Here is a 20320-nt window from a genome sequence, read left to right as displayed (position 1 = left end):
ACAGAATTAGGAAGCAGACCGGACCGCTCAACTCGTTTCCTCCGGCAGCTCCTTCACGCACATAAAAGCCCATCCAACAGACTTTCCCTGGACAGCTTGGCCTCTCGCAAACAAGGGACAGCAGCAAATGTATCGAGATACAAACACATCTCAGTCTAAGAGCTGCACAGGAGTGCAGCACCCAGGAGTTCCAGGAAGCCAGGACCAGCCACCAGCTGCATGACACACACCACTTTCCAGCTCAGCCAACATCAAACAGAGTCTAATATGGAGAGCTGACGGTTGGGGCAGGTGCAGACATGACACGTCTACTGAGGTACTGATTACACACACGCATGCACACACACTGCTATTTGCCTTGATCTCACAGAAATACTGCTATCTCCAACAGAGAATGAGGAGACCCAAAATCAGCAAGAATAATAGAGCCTACTGACAACCAAGTCGTCCTTTAAAGCAGCATCTGAATGCATAACCCATATCAACAGAAGAAGGATGGTCATGATATGCTGCCTGTGTTGCAGCCTCAGAGCTAAATGACATCAGCCCCATAGAGTTGAGCCCAAATATGGTAATTCTCACAAAATCATTCTCAAGATTTCTGATTAAGGTCTAAACGTAATCTGACCATTCATTTCAGTTCACTTTCAATTGTGGATTAAGTCCACAAAAATACATCATTACCACAACACAAAATTACAGCTAAGGGCTAAAGCATGTATTGAAAGCGGGTTATTATAACAGAAGTATATGAAACTCTGTTGAGAATACATTTTCATACAGCAATAAGGATGTTGTTGACTAAAATAAAACACAGTTAAGGACTGAAATTTCTTTTTTTTGTAGCTTACACACTATAACACACTATATCCCATTATGAGGACAATATAGGCAGCCTTTCACATTATCAAAGAAAATGTAACATGTCATGGTAATATAATAAGTAATAATATCAACACTATCAACAATAAACAATAACACAACTCAGATACAGAGAATGAGTGAAAGCCATCAAGCAAATTTCAAACACCTCTCAAAAACTCCACAAAATCAATATTATGTAATGGCATGAAGTAAATTTAAAGAAATAAATGTCCATTTACATATGTCTGCTCTGACCAATCAAACTATTACATATGTCTGCTCTGACCAATCAAACTTTTACATTCTTTGTCATTTATGTGTACATTTTTTGTATTTTCTCCATCCGTCAGGTAAAACGCAGAAGTGTCTAGATGGCGTGGATGTTCAGGACAAAGAACTGGCTTTCCCCTGGACAGCTCACAGTGCTCACTTCATATTTTCCATTGCCAGTCCGGTAAAAGAAATGGCATTCAGTTATAATTCTTCCTTGTACACCCTCTGTCCCCTACCCTCTCGCTCCAGAGTAACTGAGGTTTCTATAAATCTTCTCCCTGACCTTCGATAGTCCATCTTTTATTGCCACCTTTTTTCAACAGCTACTTCTTCGTAAAGTAATGCACATGACATCTTACAGTGAAATATAGCACTTCATTTAAACAAGATATAAAATAAACATTACTTTTTGTATCAAATCTATGGGTGTGGCGGATTATTCTAGGCATGTTTGATTCTGTGCACAGAGTTTTTATCAATGTACACTGTGTCTCTCCTTGGCAACATGCCATCAGTGAGGATGACTATGACCTTTAGGACAGGTCAACTTAGGATGGGTTCATATTTAGACCATCACATAAATTACTGTAACATTTTTAAAATGTCCAAAATTTCCTATATCTAATGAGCTCCACAAAGTCATGTGACAGGCAAACTTTTCACTTTAAACTGCAAAAATATGAAAAGAACTTAGCTGCTAATAGACTTGAGTGTCTGATTAAACCCTCCCTTCCTTCAAAAATGCCTTGAAAATGACCACGGAGTAAAAATCTGTCTCGGACAAATTGCTTTTCCTTACTTTTTTTAATTGAATTGATTTGGCGTTCACACACTAATGAACTAACTCACTGTAGTACGATATGGATATGGAAAACAATTTTGACAGAGTGCATTCATATGGTCACACTGTAGAAATGAAAACTTTACCCTTAAATGTGAAAAACCAACAAGGAATACATTTGTAGTGTGCACTTCAAAAGATGTGCAAGATACACCGTAGGGTGAACGTTATGCTTTTATCTTTATTATTTTGCTAACATTTACATTTCTAATGCCACTTCATTAGTCTGATTTCCCAAAAATAACCTATAGAGTGTGCTAGGCAGCTGGGTGATCCCCAAAGAGTCTAGTGGTTACCTACTTTGTAATCTCAGACACTACACCCCAATCTCCCAACTCCTGCCCTAGCTATGCTACAACATAATCCATCAGCTAATCTGTGCATGTCTGCTTGATGCAGTTAAGCACATATGTGGCAGTGTATAGATGTTTGTAACCTGCGTCGTGGTTTCCTGCACCAGGATTAAGGAAAGAAAGGGGCTCAAATGGGCTATTGAAAGAAGGAGTTGAGGGGAGGAGACAGAATCTTGACCCCTGACCTAAGCACTTACTTTGCGCCTGCGTTCCAACGCCCGTTTCTTCTTATTGAGAAGTGTCTGCTCCTTTTCTCTCTTCTCCCGATCTGCAGCCTCCGCTAGGTCCTTTTTCTTGCTGATATACTTGGCGGCTTGCGCCATGGTGCGGCTGCAGTGATGGGGGTGGCCCCCGCGAGTCCGTAGCTGTGCCTGACACTGTCCCGGTGCCTGTGCCGGCCCCTGTGGTTGCCAGCGTGCGCTACGCGCGCCTGGGTGGAGAGAGCACCCTGCTAACTGGCCAGTCTCTACAAAAGAGCTGCCACTGCTGCCTGCCTCTCATCCATGCAGGAGCCTTTCCCTCCCCCTCTCCCTCTCCCTCTCTCTCTCCCTCTCTCTCTCTCCCCTGGTGTCTTACACTCGCTTACTCAGCATACACCAGTCAGTCATAGAGTCGTAGGCAGAACACTGGGAATATTGCAGACGTTCCCTCTCCCTCTCCTCCTCCTCTTTTCTCTCACTCCTTCATTTCTCTCATCATCCTCCCTTCTCCCTTATTCCACTGCTTCTCACTTCCACTTGTCCATTAAGCTTCTCATGTCTGCACTGTGGAAATATTTACACAGAAGAAAGACCTGGACTACCGATCTGCCCATTTTACACAGTTTTACCATTTGATTTTAAACTCCCTCATTCATCTGTAAGAAATATCTGCTAGATATCTGCAATTATAAACAGTCTTTTCATAAACCTTTGAAGTCCAGACTCAAAGGTTCTTAACAGCTTACCAACTGAGTCCCCCCCAGGCTGAGATTCAGTTGTCTGACAGCCCCAGTGAAAGGGAGGCGTAGTGACCTCATGCATGTCACAAAAGCTGCCTAAGGTGACGTTACATGATACAGAGTGTGTGAGCGAGTGTTCAGGGGGGAGAGAGTAAGTGAGTAAGTCAGTGACACAACAATGTCACTTGTTATTTATCAAAACCAACAAGCAAACACAAAACGGTCTGCCAACCCCTAATTTTTACAAATATTTACAACCAATCCCAGCTGCCCACTGTGAGAAAAAGAATAATTGAGAAGCAGAGGTATCACTAGGGCTTTTGTATCCAGGTGTTTCCTCTACAGTGACCACAGCGGAGTGGAACAAGATTACAGTTTTATTGGCAGTAATGAAGTCTTTAAAATGATACTGTGGTGTAACTTTTAAAATAACAGCAGTGCTAAAATACACTGTTTTAGTAACCCTGACATGGCAAAAATCAATTGGAGCTGGCATCAAAACAAGGCTGTCAAAGGTATGCCCTAACAATAATAGTTTTGCTTCAATCCAATGTCATTAATTATAACATGTGTATTAATAATGTTGATTATAATATTGTGTATAGCATACAAAATCATATATGCTCCATAAAGAATATAAGGCCTATAAATGACCCCGTAGGTGTATAGGATTCTAACTCAATGGCAGCTACAAACCAAAATTGCCTTTCCAACTGAGAATGACCTGTGAGTCACATGACCTCAGATCTATCAGCCAGATTGAGTTATGCTTGTTATGGCCTTGAGCCATTGGTCATCTGCTGATTTCCCCTCTGTTAAAAACTAATTAGGTCTATGTTAAAATGTTGAAATATTACCTTAATTACTTGCATTCCAGTATGCCAAATATAAATGTAAAACTCAACGACCAGGGGTTCCAGGTAAAATTAATGAAGGGAAAAGCGAGACAATGTGTTAGAAGTCTATACAGTACACACTCACATCTGTGCACACTGTTGAATTTTTCAAATAAAATTTCTGATGGGTAGTTACTAAAATAAAATCCGTACTACTAGTACAATACTACTAAGTCAACACAAATGTTAACGGATTCAGGACCAGAATGCTAACAGTGCTGGGGGATGTGGCAGGAGTGACTGTTTTGATATTTCTTTATCTTCCTACTTGCTAAACCTTCATCTGTGGGTGCCCATGTAACCAGTAAAGTAGGCAGCAACAAAAAAAAAATACATGTTATCTTAAAGGAATTGTTCAATTTGCATCTCTAAGCCTACAAGTTTCTGGTTTTTCAAAAAAACAGAATATCGCCATCTAGTGTTTGATAGGCTATATAGCTTTTTGCGTGTTCCCCCTCCGTTTTGCGAACGTAACTCAAAGACTAAGAAATTAATTAAAATCCCTTGGATTCTTGAGTGAAAACTAAAACAAAGGTCTGTATGTTTTTTATATGTTTTCCAAATCTGAACTGATATAATCTCGTCATTTAAAATGTCATGCTGTGTTTGTGGTCTCATACTTTAGATGTAGCCATTACCCTTATGATCTGTAGAACACACACACAAATGCCCACAGTAAAATAGTCTAAAAGGGCAATCTGCTCTTTATTAAAATTACTTTAAATGAAATGATCTTTTTCAGCATTTCCAGTAATAAAGTATTGTGTGTGTGTGTCCTCTGCCCTCTCTGTTCTGAGCTAAGGTTAACTGCACCGTCACACCGTTAAATAAACACGTCCATTTTCAAGGGACTCGGCTGTCCGTGACTACGCTGAGACCTCCCAGGTCGTTCTGTCACTCATCCACGGACATAATTTTTTGGGGGGGGGACATGTCCGCCCCAATTTTTCAAAAGCCGGTTTTGGTCCCCCCCAGTTTTTACGGTTAAAACCAAATTATTTAAATAGCGACGAATCCATGTCCTCCCCACTTTTGAAATCAAAATTACGTCCATGCACTCATCAGTCAGTTGTTCATAGGTGATTCTTAAGATTGATCAATTAATCGGAGAAAAGGCTTTGTCTAAAACCATCCTTGTCATCTTGATTGGTCCTGTTCATGCCAACAGTGGATTTTGGTTAGTCTAGAGCGGGTCTCCTGTTGCCTTTCTTCACTCTCTTCTGTGCTGATATTACATGTTTGAGACGTGTTTCCATAGCTCACCAGAAAACAGGACTGCTCTCTGTATTTCTCTCATGTCCTGAAGCGCTTCAATCATCTTAATAGCATGTGCTAGGTCTAGTGACAGTGTTAGAAACATTGTCACATAGGAATTTGTGACCCCCCCCCCCCCCCCCCCCACCCCTCTACAACTTACGTTCGCCACCCCCCCCCCCCCCCGGCTCAACAACAATAAGTGTTCGCCACCCCCCCCCCATGCCCCCGCTCAACAATTAATGTTCGCCACCCCCCCAACAACTCTCACACTCTGACATGAATCCAAAACTTGAGAGCCCTGTATAATGTATGTAAATGTGTAAATGTGCCATATTTTGTCAATTGTGATTTTTTTTCACCGCCATCGAAATTTGTCCTCCACTTTTTACCCATCTGTGCAGTTAGAACACACACACACACGCTAGTAATTACTAGGGGGCTATGGAGCACACATGCCCAGACCAGTTTTTTTCATGTCCTTTATTTCACTGACTGGATCATTGAATGCCTCACTTTACTGCCCACTTGGATGATAATGTGCTGAACCATCTCTGCCAAACCTTCTAGGCTTTCTTTTTGTGTGGTATTGTCTATTTAGCATATCTACATATTGTTAGCATATTAGCATATTGTTTTCACTTCACTATCGGGTTTTATTTTGTTCTAATATGATCAGAAGCTCCCCCTATTCTCCAATACCTCTGACTCACCATGGCCTCTTTGGGATATGTTTTATGTAGCAGGAAGTAGGAGAATATCTGTCACAGTTTTTCTGTGATTCTGATCATCTTTCAACTCTTTTTTGGGATTCTGGCCATTGATTGCAACAAAGATGTGTTACTCTCAGCTTCCCTTGTGAGTTCAGTCCTTGCTAACGTGGCATTTACATTGCACTAATTTGTAATGTATTGCAAACCAAGAGCCCTTCAATTATCCTTATTTCCAGTTTACAAAATCTGAGAATGAAGTGGAGAGTGATTGTGGAGCATAAGGGTATGAAAAATGTCTGCACATAAAAAGTGGGCCATGTCCTGACTTTGTCATGTAGAATTAAATTCTCTCCTATGTTTTCCTCTGCAAGTAAGGCTACCCAGGTCCCATGGCTCTGGACTGTGAAATATCTAAAAATGTAAATAACCTTAAAGAGTCACTGACTTCATTAGTCCCTGTTTTCATGGTCAGCAGTGTTCATACTGGAATGGTCTAAAACACTAGAAGATGGCCTTTGTCAATTTGCCTTGAGGTCAAACAGGAATAGCAAAGTTTGGATGAAGATGGGACAGGGCTCTCTGCCAATGTCCCTCAGAAGCTTGACTACATCTGCTGTTAAGCCTGTGAGACTGGTCCTCTTTGTCCTCAGATGTATGGTGGGAGCTTTTATTACTGGAGATACCTGAAACTACCATGCTGATATGGTTACCTGGAAATTGATATGTCATGAACTGCTTGTGAATGTGAAAAGGAAGAAAATGCTTTTCTTTGACATTCACCTCTTGCTGCAGATAGTTGGCTGCTGGCTTTTACCAGGTCCACGGCTGCTATTTTAGTGACCCTGCATTGTGAAAGGTTGGCTCTCACCTACACTTGTTCGTTTGGCTCAGCCAGTGTCAGACTTGAGATGGAGGACTATCGCTACCATCAAGCGTGCTGTTCACAGCGCAAGGAATCCTGCTCTTGACACTGAAGAGCCTGTGACAATGAGGTAGGTGAGATCTTTCTTATCTATGCTGCACCAATGGCAACAGTCAATCTTCTGCACTGTGACATCAACACTGTGGGTTGTTCTTTCTGGAGGCTGCCCGTCCCTGATTGGTCAGCACCACTCTCGTTTCCTGCTGGCCCAGATTTGAAACATTGACTCGAGTGGTGTCCCCTCTTCCTCTGCTCCCAGTACAACAGTTATTCCACCAGCGATCCCCTGGGAGCCACTCGGTGCATTTTCTCCTACTCAACCTTTACCTTTACAACGAGTTCTGCCCTTTCTACCTCAGTGATAGTTGCTTGGAGGTTGGCCAGTACAGTGAGCCGCATGTGCTGTTTCAGCTGATCCTGTGCTAACTCCAGGGAGTGTCTTCTCAAATACTGGGTATGCCTGCCAAACCATTGTGTTCAGCTCCACTGCCAGCACTCTTAGCCACACTCCCCAGGGAGCATTCTACTGATGGACAACATGCCCCTGGGAGAAGTTGACTCACTGATAGCAGGAACAGTTCCAGTGTGGTGTCAGCAGAGAAGATGACCTAGGAAATGCCATCTTTTGCCATTATTTCTAATTAAACTTTTTTTTAAAATGAAGTGTAACCAAAAATAGAAAAGAAATGGAATTTATCGAATGGGGAAAAAACACCACAAAGATGGTAACTGCACGGTAATATAAAAAATAGATATTACAAAACATTGAAAACATGTACAAACCAACCACTATTCACAGAGAAAATTTAATCATGGCACACTTCTCTTAAAGACACCAACAGGCGTCACTCAGTCATGCTGCTGAAGGAGCATGAGAGGGTTCCTCTCAATACCTGTTATACAGACTTCACAAGTGTTTTGTCACAGATTACCAAACACTTGGTGCATGGCATGTGTGTGTCTTGGCTGTCTGTGCTGTGTTGTTGTGCTCTGCGCTGGTGTGCCAAAAGGCAGAAAAGACGAGAACAGCACTACAAGTCAGGGGCAAACACCATCAAAGCCCTGCTGCAAGAGGCCTGTGCATATATCATAACCCACAGCATAACACCATTTATGCCATACTGTAAACTACACACAAATACACACACCCATTCACAGTTACACAGTATGCACAGAAAAACAGAATAACTTTGTCGTGAACCACTAGATAAATGATTGTTAATAAATGGTGAAGTGAAAACATGCTCTGAGTGTTTAGCCTGCTAAAAATGCTGCAGAGAAACAAAAAGTGTGTGTGAGAGAGAGAGAGAGAGAGAGAGAGACTATAGGTAGAGTGTTAAAAGTAAAGCATACAACACTAGTATCTACTCTTCCGGTAAAGCTACAATTATGTACAAATCTCTTTCTTAGTCCCAACACTACTGCTGTATAAGTCCTGAGCTCTCGGGGTTAGGAGGGTTACTCTTAATATGCTACATAGCCAAAAGCACATTGACACTCTTCCTCATTACTGAGTTCTGATGTTTCAGCCTCCCCCTTGCTAAAATATATAAAATCAAGCAAATGGCTATGACAAAACATTGAACTGTGGCAGACATTGGCAGCAGAATGGGTCTTTCTGAAGAGCCCAGTGACTTTCAAGGTGGCACTGTCATAGGACGACACCTTTTCAACACGCTTTATCTGCTCCAGTCAAGGTGCTGTTATAGTGAAATGGAAGCAGACATTTCACAAAATTCATCTGGAACAATCACAGAGCTAGTTAGTTAAATCATCCAGAATACCATTATCAATAATTGTAACTCTCAATGCAATTCAAAAGTCCATCCAACCAACTACCCAAACAACCAACAGTAGGCCGTTTGTAGGGCTACAAAGGAAGTGTAGTGATGTTACTATATATACACACACACACACATTCAAGAGCCCTCTTAAGGGAAAGGGATTCGGGATTCATTGCCACTCCAATGCTCTTTGCTAGGCAGTATTTGTATAGTTTTCTTGGCATATACCAGAGCATGTAAATTGATGTTAACTGATGTTAATTGATGTTGACTTGGGTGATAACCATCAACGGAATTCTTCCAGTTACACAATAAAATGCTTATTAAATATTTTTTCCCTATTTTTATTATACTTTATTATAGGTCAATATAAAGATACAATTATTTTTGTGTTACACCGACACATTCAGCAGAATGGAACAAATTAAAAGTAGAAATATTGGCTTTTTTTTCAATTAATTATCCTGCTCTTGAGCCTTAATTTACAATACTACAAAACATATGATTGATTATATTTAGGTCTTGAGGCCAAACAAGCCTCACAAGCCTGAAATGCACATATTAGAGCCAACATTCACCATTCAAGATTACTTTTTGAAACTCAAGTCTCTAAATTTCTTTTAGTTTCACACTGATATTTTAATTTCCCATTCCCACACACATTTTCTACTGTAGGATTACATTCCACTTCCCAACTGCTAGATGGAGCCCTTCCTTAGTCATTAGTATAATTCTGCTCTAGAAGCAGGAAGTTGGCTGTTCAAACTGGTTATGACGCTGGAAGGTAAGATTCCACATTCTGCATCCAGATAAAATTCTAACTTTTAAAAACCATCCATGTTCAGATTATGTTCTGAAATGCTTTAGAATATATTTTGACATAAATTCAATGATTATTTTGTGTTTTTGTAAAATTAGAAGCATATTTATATATTATACAGTATATTATTATTTTTGATAAACTGTTTAAAATTTCTAAAGCATAGCACTGATAAGGCACTGAGTTTAAGTTGTTTGGCTGTATTTGTGTGGTGTTATTTGTAATGGTAATTCGCTTTTACCGATATGTAATAAGTTTCTTTTGTTTGTTATGCTGGGTTAGGGTTAGTTCTAACTGCTGCAAATGAAGCAAAGAAAATGAGAAGAAATAGGCTGCTTGCTGAATAAAATTCTTCTGTTTCTGGGCTGCGTTAGCAAACATGCTTGGCGTGCAGTCTTAATCCTTTCTCCCTACAAAACACATCTTACAGGAGAAGTGCTATAAAAGATTAACAGTGTGCTGACGAAAAAGCGCACATGACATTGTCCTACGTCTTTGGTGCCAGGACCTGCGTTGCAGCTAGCAGTAAACAGAAAATTCCTGGAGAAGAAAAGGAATATATTATATATCTAAACTAACAGACACATAATGAAAAAAGAATACAGTGACTGATAATCTGGTAGTGTTAGTTAATTATTGTTAGTGATAATTGGTACACTGAAATTGAACGTTGTTTTGTCCTGCTGTATTATTATTTTATTATTATTATTAGCAGCGTTGAATTTGTGCGGAGAGTACAAGCAACATGCTCCCAAAAATGATCCTGTTCAATTATAAAGATTATGCTGTTGTGCATAAAATAAGAACTGTGACATGCAAGACATGTGGAGTCAGGATAAGAGATGGAGATGCAACCACTTCAAACTTTGTTCGACATTTGAGGTTGCACAAACAAAAGTAAGTCTCTGCTATGTATATTTAACATAATGCTATAACGGTTAGATAGCTAGCTGGGATGTGATAACTCGGGGGTCGGAAATTAACTTTTACAAGGGTCCACATGAGCAACTTGATTTGTGTGAGCGGTCCGCACCAACGATAATTCGAAAGCGGGGACCGGGGGGACGAACGGGCAAATGAAAGTCGGGGGGGGGGTGGGGGGGGTATTTCGGTTCTCACTCAAGCGAACCGAAACACTCAAACACCCAGCGTTAGTCTGACTAACTTAATATACTACTAATCAATTGTGTTAAATATTGAAATTACATCTGGTGACTTGACTAAGACTTGAAGTTTAAGACTTGGGACTTGACTTGAGACTTGCTTGTATTGACTTGGGACTTGACTCGAGACTTGATTGTATTGACTTGGGACTTGACTCGAGACTTGATTGTGAAGACTTGAGACTTACTTGTTACTTGCAACTTAGTGACTTGTTCACATGTCTGACAATTCTGATGACAATAGACCTGCCAGCAGTTCATCATTGTAGGGGGCAACCATGGGTACTGTCCATGCCCACCTCAAAGATATATCCTCCAATGGTTGTTAATTCGCATTTACCAATATGTATTAAGTTACTGTTGTTTACTATGGATATAAATGTAACTCTTATGTGGATCACACATGACCATGACAATATGGCACATATACTGTGAGCTGTATTCTTGGGCACTCCAACATACATTTCGACAAAAGGTAAAGGGGGGTCAACTAGCACCTTGTATATTATCATTGATTTCTTGAAAAATCTTACATGAGGGAACCAGCTTTTGCTGTGTCTGTCTGCAGTTATTGAGCCTGTGTCCACTTCTGATTGGTACAAATGTGAACTGTGTTTTGCAAGAATGCCTAAAGAATCTATGTTCAACATGAAACGTTTCATCATGAATAGTACTGTAAATGTGCCATATTTTGTCAATTGTGATTTTTTACACCGCAATTGAAATTTGTCCTCTGCTTTTAACCCATCTGTGCAGTTAACACACACACACACCAGTGATTACTAGGGGGCTGTGGTGCACACATGCCCAGAGCAGTGGGCACTAGGGGGCTGTGGTGCACACATGCCCAGAGCAGTGGGCAGCCCTAGCCCAGGGAGCAGTTGGGGTTAGGTGCCTTGCTCAAGGGCACCTCAGTCATGACCTCAGGTCTGGGAATTGAACCCACGACCCTCCGGTCACAAGACCAGTTCCCTACCACTAGGCCATGACTGCCAACTCAACTACTGTTTGTGGTGCCTGTAAGATACACTATGCAAATGCTGTCCCTTCAGGACAAAAGGTCAGCATGAGTTGCATTCATTCGAGGTCTTGGGTCTAGTTGAGGGTCAGCCATCTCACATGCTTCACGAAGGTCTGATTGTTGCCAATGTGCTGACAATTATGAGATGAGGCTCTAGTCCTGTTTGTGTAGTGAATCTGTCAGGTTGAAGCTGTCTTGTAAAAAATGCATCAGAAAGTCATGATGAAGGTAACCTGAAGTTAAATAAGCCATCACCTGGGAGTTTCACCTCCCAGGCTGAACCTCCAGGCATGTTTAGCTCAAGACCAAACATACAATGAACCTGGTCAGGATGTTGAATCATTACTGGACCTCAGTAATGTTTGCTCTAAGATAAGGTCATCCTTTTTTAATCCTGCATCGGAGAAGTTTCAGTGTTATTGTAGCAAAGGGGATAATGCAATAGGTGTACATGGATTTTGAATATACATAGGATAAAAAATTCAATTGTATGGGGGGAAAATAAAACTCCCCAACATCAGGGGTGCATACAGGCAAGTGGGAGCCGTACATGCTGCTGAATCACATTGAGCTGCCTAGATAAAGTTCACGCAAAATGGAACCAACTTGTGATCTAATTTTTTAATTTTTGTGATGTGATTTTGGTGAAGTGCAGCAACTCGATGTGGCCTCGACTCCACAATTGAATCTGAATGCCAACTGAATGGACACCCACAGCTCCATGGTTTTTGTAGGTGCTGGATCTCCGGTATGAATTATCCACAGTACCATATTCTATAAATGCTCATTTGGGCTCATGTTGCATGAATGTGCACGCCACAGCATTTGTTTGACCTCTCCAGAATGCTCCTTGAACCACTTATGGACAACTTGGGCCTGAAGGCACGGTGCCGTAACCTGCTGGAATAAACCCGTCATTGTGGGAGTACTTGAAGCCCACAAAGGGCTGTAAATGCTCACCAAGCAGTGAAATGTAGTGTGCACTAGACAATGGCATGTTTAGACAGACCAGTAGACCCAACCCATGTCATGAGACAACAGCCTACACAAGTATGGACTCACCACCAACCTGCACAGTGACTTGTCAACTGGGGTCCAGGGCATTATATGATCTGCACCACACACAAACCCTACACTCAGCCCGAAACAACTGGTATCATGACACATCAGCAAGTCCTTTAGAGTCCAGTTTTCAACCACACGAGTCTAGATGAGACCCACTATCCATGCTGTATGCCATGCTGTTAACAGAGGCACCCTGGTGGGTGTTCTGCACTACCCTGCAGGATGTACATGTGTGGCCTCCTGCATTGGGTGTGAATGTGATTTCTGCCAGAGTTGCTTGTCTTTACATGAACAATTCTAGCCAGACACTGCCGGCCATGACCACCTGTGTGCTGCCACTACTGTGTTTACTGTGTGTTGTAATACCTTCTATTGTGTATTCCCAGTACACAATACTGGCAATCTGACACCCACTATCATGCCTTGCTTGAACTCCGATAATTCACATCACCTTTCCATGAGCATGCTGGCCAGTGTTCATCTTCACTCAGAAGATAACACCAGAGCTTATATAAGTGTGGACATTCCCCGAGGTAATGACACTTTTCACTATTCAATTTACAATACTGCATTCCCATGACCTTTGGCACAGTTCTCAAGCTGTGGGCAATTGGTATAGTTGTGTATTTGTTGTAATTTAATGAGACTGTTAGTGACTTACAAAGTGTTGCCAAATTCAAGCAGCTTGTTGAATTCCATTTTTTTCTGACCTACACAGCCCAGAAATAAAAACTGACTGGGTTATTTTATAGGTTGTGGGTTTGTAGGCACATCAGGTATTCAAAGGCATGTGCTCAAGCACTGGATTGTGTGAAATACTGTGAGTATTTCAAATATATACCCTTAAATGTTTGACATTGTGCTTGGTGTAGCATCAAACACTAGCATGCCAGAATTCTCCATGACTCATACAGACATATTTGTGAGCAGGCCAGCTTTTCCTGCAAATGCTTGGCAGGTAGCACTGAATAAATCTTTAATGGACCAATCAAATCTGAGACCCCTAGAAACCAAAGAGGGTCCTGAACATACAGAAGCCACTAACCAAAATCATATGATGAAACATGCTCTGAATAGCCATTCATATCACATTATAGTTGAGGACAAGATTAGTGAAGACATAATATGGAAACTAGAAAGGTAAGCACGAATATCACTTCATGTTCTTGAAACACAGGCACATACTCAAAACCAGAAAACTTGTAACAAGAGAAATACACAAAAAAATAATCATTATTATTTAGATGGCCATCTTCCAAGCTAGGAGTGGATGTATGAAGTTCCTCCTCCTGACTGCTAGATGGAGCCTTTCCTTAGTCATTGGTTCAAATTTTGCTCTAGAAGCAGGAAGTTGTTTGTTATGCTGTGCAAAGGTAAGATGTTAAGCATACAGCTAAAATGTACTTATATAAACCATCCATGTTTAGATTATGGCCTAAAATGCGTTAAATCTACTTTGACCTAAATGCAAGGGCTTTTTTATTGTTATATACCAGTGGATATGTATCTATATATATATATATATATTGGGGGGGGGTCTATGTTTCAATGATGTACTAAAGCATTGATTTTGAGTTGTATGGCAGATTTTGCGTGGTTTCATTTCCAGTGGTTGGTAATTTGCTTCTGTCAGTAAATTATCATTGTTTGCTACGCTGTGTGAAAATCTCCTGACTACTAACTTCTACCGGTAGCTGAAAAAAATAGTACTATAAAGCTTCTAAATGTTTGTAAGGCATTGATCAGAACATGTTTTGGTTTCATGTATGTTCCTCTCCTATTCCTTAAACATTAATAGAAATCAATTTACTGTACAGTTTTTCACTTCAGAGGAGTAGCATCTATGGACATTAAGGAAATACTTGTGTGCCATATTCAAGCTCATGCTAAAGTGCTGCTTGTTGGTTTCATGTACTTCGGATAGAATATATTTATTATACTGTATATATGTTATTAGATGTCATGCAAATATTGACTGTAGTCTAACTTAAAAACGTGTAAGGAATTTAGAATTGTAATATTTTAGAAAACAGTTAAGAGCATATATGCATATTCTAAGTGCACCCAGAAGGTGTTTTCCTACATCAGATATATATGGAGATCATTTACATTTATAATTTTGGCATTTAGCAGGTGCTCTTATCCACAGCAACTTACAAAAGTGCTTTGTCATCTACTGGGTTTACCTGAGTCACATTTATGTTTAATATCTGAACAACATTTCACACGCAATGCATCATAATTGCACTTACTTTTTCTTGCACTGACTCTTGCACTGACTTTCTTAGACATGTCATACAATATGGTGCAGAACAGATTCCAGAGTCTTTCTTAATAGGCAGAGGAGGCAGCAGAAAGCGAGATTGAAAATTCACTGCAAACCCATGTTCAGTTACCCAGAACATGGTCAGTGCCATCAGAATATAAACAACCTAGAAATCTCATTAGAATGCAATTTCAGTATAAATTTTCATAAAGAAGTTTGTGTAAACATATTGCAATTGCGCAGATGATGTTTGACCAAAATAAAACAAATATTAATGAGATCAGGAAAGAGGCAACACACTCTTTATTGGCAAATCTTTATTATTTATACAGAGAAGATTTATTTATAAGATTTATTAATAGTTAAGAGGCATTTCGGGCAAGCTGAGCAATACAGTTGTTTAGCAAACTGTCTTGGACAAATGTCAGTCATTCTGTTTGGACTTTGAAACAGATGAAAGAAAAATTAGGCAATCTGTAGTAACCACTATAAAACTACAAAAAAGTTGATTTTTGAATGCTGACTGGTTTGACAGACTACAGTCATATCTGAAATACAAACATCAATACAGCCTGCTCATGTGTTTGCATTTGGACAATATGTTATGACAAACAAATCAAAAGAAAATTATACCTACAGTGAAATCATGTATTCATAATGTATATTATGTATACACAGACAGGCCACAATTAGAATTCAAAAGAACAGATCATCAAACAGTTAAACTGTATTTTTTAAATCAGTTTAAGAACTAGAAAACCATGCAGTTTCTATACATTTTAATTTTTGATTTTGAATTCATGGGCTTAGATCATTTATGTATTATTCAGGATCAGTAAACTGATTCATATTTTTAAACATAAAAATATTTGTTTTTAAACTTAACCTCTGGTTGAAAAGAGAGAATGGAAATATAATATACAATAAGTAGAGTAAAATTATTAATTTACCTAATTAAATCTTATTTCATTATCCAAAAAGCCCAAAACAAATAAGCTATTTGCAAAACAAATAAGCTATTTCTCTATGCCCAAATCTGAGTGAAAGGATACTTTCCACATCTTTATAAATCACCAGGATCCTTTCATGTAGAGTTGTTCGTGTCTGTAATGGGTCTTAACTTTGTATTGGCAATGAGCTTAGGTGTGATTTATATTGGGGACTTGTCTCCACCATTTTCTGAAATGTCTTTATTTGTTCCCAAAACGTTTAATGTGTCTGGCCAAAAGATGTTTTTTCTTTTTTCAGTTTAGCAAAGTAAGTAAGTCTATCTTTACATAAATATTTTAACAAATGTCAGTTCAGATATGACACATTATGTAAATTATTTACAAAAATAATGGTCTTTTATAGATAAGTGGTTAAACACAGAATCTTTCGCAACAAAAGACTGGACCATCTACAAGTGAAACAGCCAATGTATCACTGAACTAAGGAAATTTATATTTTGTTGTACCATTATGCAATCAAAAATTGGTATGCTACATTGATTGTTGTGCTGTACTTGTTTAAATTTTTAATGATTTATAAAATTTTCATGTGGGTCGCAGAAGATTTTGTGATGGAAAATTGTGTTCTGTTTAAATTAACTATTTTCTATTGCATCTTTTGGATTTAAATCAATTGTAAATTTTTCTATGCAGCAACTTTCATCTGAAGAGTTTTTGAATTGCTACTGTGTATGAAAATTGCCACAGAAATCAACTTGCCTTCTGTTTGTAATGACATCAGAGTAGTGAAGGTCTTATGAGTGATCACTTGTGTCCTCGTTGCATTGCCTCTAGCAGGTGCATCTCATGTTTTTGAGTGAGTTTCTGAAGAATGGATTCTAAAGAATGATACAAAAAGAAGAAAGAGGGGCAACTGAACTGCAGTAAATGTAGGTTCATATGCACATACATACAACTCCAAATATGTTCATCTCAAATGTCAGACTTCATGCAGGTAATGAAATGTTTTAGTGATTGTCTTAATAATTAGAGGTATCCTACCATTTTTCTGGGAACCATTATCTTCTGTAAGATAAAAAAAAAACTGTCAAAATGATTTACTTACATTAAAGACTCCAGTGGCTATTAATATTATGAACACTTAACCTCTGAGATTAAAAACAATATTAACCACCTTTAGATCTACTTTTTGCCACCTCTATTCTATAGACTATATTAACATTTTAGAACACTATTACTATTTAACAGTCTCTGAGGCATAGGGTTAAAGATTCTAATAGCAGCTTTCAATGCTGGTTTCATGTCTGTAAGATACTACAAATAGTTAACAGTCTGCAGAATATACATTACATTACATTTAGGGCATTTAGCAGACGCTCTCATCTAGAGCAATGTACAAAGTGCTGAGCAAAGTGCTCACAGAATGCATCCTAGATAGTGTTGTAGATAGGTCAGAATTCAATAACTTGAACCATAATACTGCTAAACTACAGGAATAGATGCCAATGCCTAGAAGTACAAATAACATGGGCTTATATATAAAAGTAGTAAAACTAAGTTTTCTTCTCTTGTTTCTTTGTCATCAATCAGTAGGCATCTGTCATTTAACAGCCAAAGAGATCTCAAACATTAGCAAGGTAATTCGCTTCTACTTAAACTAGTCTAGCAGGATGTTAACCAGCTAGTTAGTCAATTTACCATATATTTATACAGCTTGAGGTTTATAGAACAAATTTATGCTTAAAGATATGATGTATATACAAAATGACAAATGTACAACTAAAATTTCAGTATCAAGATCAGTATTAGAAAATATTTGTCTGTGATGCTCACCTTCTGCAGTATGGATGGAAGATAAGAGAACTTCCACCTGCTGACTTTGTGTCTTGTAGGTTGATATGGTTTGTTGAATTGCTAAACCCGGTTGTGATTGGCTGTAGAATGCATGGGCAGGATGGCTGCCTTGAAGAAAGTGCAGCCTCGCAGTCCTTGTTGAGGGATAAAAACAATTTTGTGCTATGATACTTCGTGTTTTTCATTGTGAACTTGGAAAATTCTTGGGATAAAAGTGGAAATTGCCATACAGGTAGCATAGTTTGACAGCAAATGTCCATATAACAAATGCTGATAACTATAAGTTATAACTATAATTATAACAGTTTGACAAGATAATTAATCGAAAATGCTCCCAATGTTAGAACTATAGGTAGGACCATTTGAATTGGCATAAAATTGACATTGAAATGACACTCAATTTTTTTATTTGTCAATTTCTTTTTACAGATGTAGTTGTCAGCCTTTTCTTTATAATACCAAGCACAATTGAAATTTGCCCCTTGATCAGATGCACCTAAAAATAAAAACAAGCCTTAAATTAGTATTGCAAAATAATGCATGAATTATTGATGCATGTGAATAATTACCATTTCAATCTTTACAATTAGCACGACTGTACAATATAGATGAAATTATACAGTGATCTGTATTGCCTAGAAACAAATTAGAAACACATTTCTGATATGAAACGTGATTTTAGACTACGTGAATGGGTAATCTGTGCTTGAGGAGTTCACAGGACCCCCATAGCTGGAAAAGCTTATACGAGGATGAACAGGATGCTCTATGAGCAGTACAGGTTACTCAGGAAGCACTGAACAGTCCTCCTTTCTTATTATACCTCCTAAAACACCCGAGTTAAGTCATTACAAATACTGAATACCTGTTACAGGTGTGTTGAGCGCTAAGGCAAGGCTAAAATGTTTATATATTCAATATTGTCTTCCTACCTGCCCATCACAGCTGAATTTGGGAGTTGGTATAATGTATTGATGCAGCATGGGAATGGCATTTGTGTAACTCACCTTTGACATTCAAGCAGTGTACAAGCTTCATACATTCCTGCAGCGCACACAGCTACTTTTGTTTTCTGAATGTTGGAAATTAATTTAATGAAGTGGAGAAAAAATAATATACATATTTAAGACTTTCGTGTGTGTGTGTGTGTGTGTGTGTGTGTGTGTGTGTGTGTGTGTGTGTGTGTGTGTGTGTGTGTGTAAAATGTATACACAAACTATATAAATAATTGTATAAATCGCTAATAATGTTATGTACAAAAAAAAAATAATAAATTCTGTTGATATGCCAGTTGCTACGTTTCTCATCTCCACCCCTTGTTATTGGTGTGCAGATAAATTTCAATTTAACTTCGTTGGTTCTGTGGTCTCTGCTACTTTTCCCAAGCAGTATATTCCCAAGCTGTATATACATGTTATTTTTCTTATTTCTATGTGTCTGTAGGTGTGCTTTGCTAATCTGGTCTGTGGAAGCCATGTTTCCTACGTTTCCGTGTTTTCTACAGCCCAGTTTGTATGGTTTTATTTTTGGTAGTCTTGTTATTTTTTGTGTTTGGTTCATCATGTCTTCGTATGGGTAAACTGACCCTGAACTGCTTTAGTGACTCTAAGTTTGGATTAGTCGCAAATGAAACTTGCTCAATGTTACAGATTGATTCAGCAAGGGAGCTAGAATCTGGTCTGTTCCTTCGCTGGGATGAAGATCAGGCTGCGTCAGTGCCATCTGAGTCATCCGTGTATGAGACATCAGACCGGAGAGAGTAAACCCCCCTAGCACTGTGGGAGCAAGGAGTTCTTGGCGCAGGTCCAAAAAGTCTACCTGTCAAAGGGCTCCAGAGGCCATCTGTAGCCGTTCAGTGTGATCCAGAGGCCATCTGTAGCCGGTCAGTGTGATCCAGATGCCATCTCCACGGCCGGCCAATGTGATCCAGAGGCCATCTCTGCGGCCAATCTGTGTGTTACAGAGGCTGTCCCGAGTGCCTCGGAGGTCCCCTGACGGTCCTGTTCAGCCGGCCCCTGTGGCTGCACTCTGGCACATTTCTCCAGTGTCTCCAATGCTACTGCAGTTACCCTGTGCCTCCAGGAGCCACAACCCATAGTGGCTCTTCAAGAACTTTGGAGACTTTTAGAACTGCTTGTTCTTATGATGTCAATGCCTATACTCCCTGCCTCTATTACTGCTTATGTATTAGTCCCATTTAGTTTCCATGCTTGTTTCTGTATCTGTTCTGGTTCCCATTTCAGTTTCTGTTCCGTTCCAAGATGCTTTTGTCCCCAATTCTTTTTCCTACGGTTCAGTTCCTGTGTCTCCATTTGCCATGGTTAGTCTGAGTCCTGTCCGG

At 39.4% G+C, this 20320-nt stretch overlaps 1 protein-coding gene and 1 long non-coding RNA gene across 2 annotated transcripts in view; both read right to left on the bottom strand.

Annotated features, from left to right (window-relative positions):
* The window catches only part of ank1b (ankyrin 1, erythrocytic b), a 101579-nt gene that overhangs the window by 61339 nt on the left and 19920 nt on the right, over positions 1 to 20320 (bottom strand). The gene's annotated exons all lie outside the window — the stretch shown is intronic.
* On the bottom strand, positions 15499 to 19120 carry LOC143481541 (uncharacterized). Its single transcript, XR_013122035.1, has 3 exons — positions 17959 to 19120; positions 17167 to 17190; positions 15499 to 17003 (listed from the first exon to the last, which is right to left on the bottom strand). It is a non-coding gene; the product is annotated as an uncharacterized LOC143481541 (long non-coding RNA).

The sequence above is a fragment of the Brachyhypopomus gauderio genome, chromosome 18 (assembly GCF_052324685.1).
Source record: "Brachyhypopomus gauderio isolate BG-103 chromosome 18, BGAUD_0.2, whole genome shotgun sequence".
Taxonomy (NCBI): Eukaryota; Metazoa; Chordata; class Actinopteri; order Gymnotiformes; family Hypopomidae; genus Brachyhypopomus; species Brachyhypopomus gauderio.
Note: the sequence above shows the minus strand (reverse complement) of the source record. Positions and strands in the feature narration are given on the sequence as shown.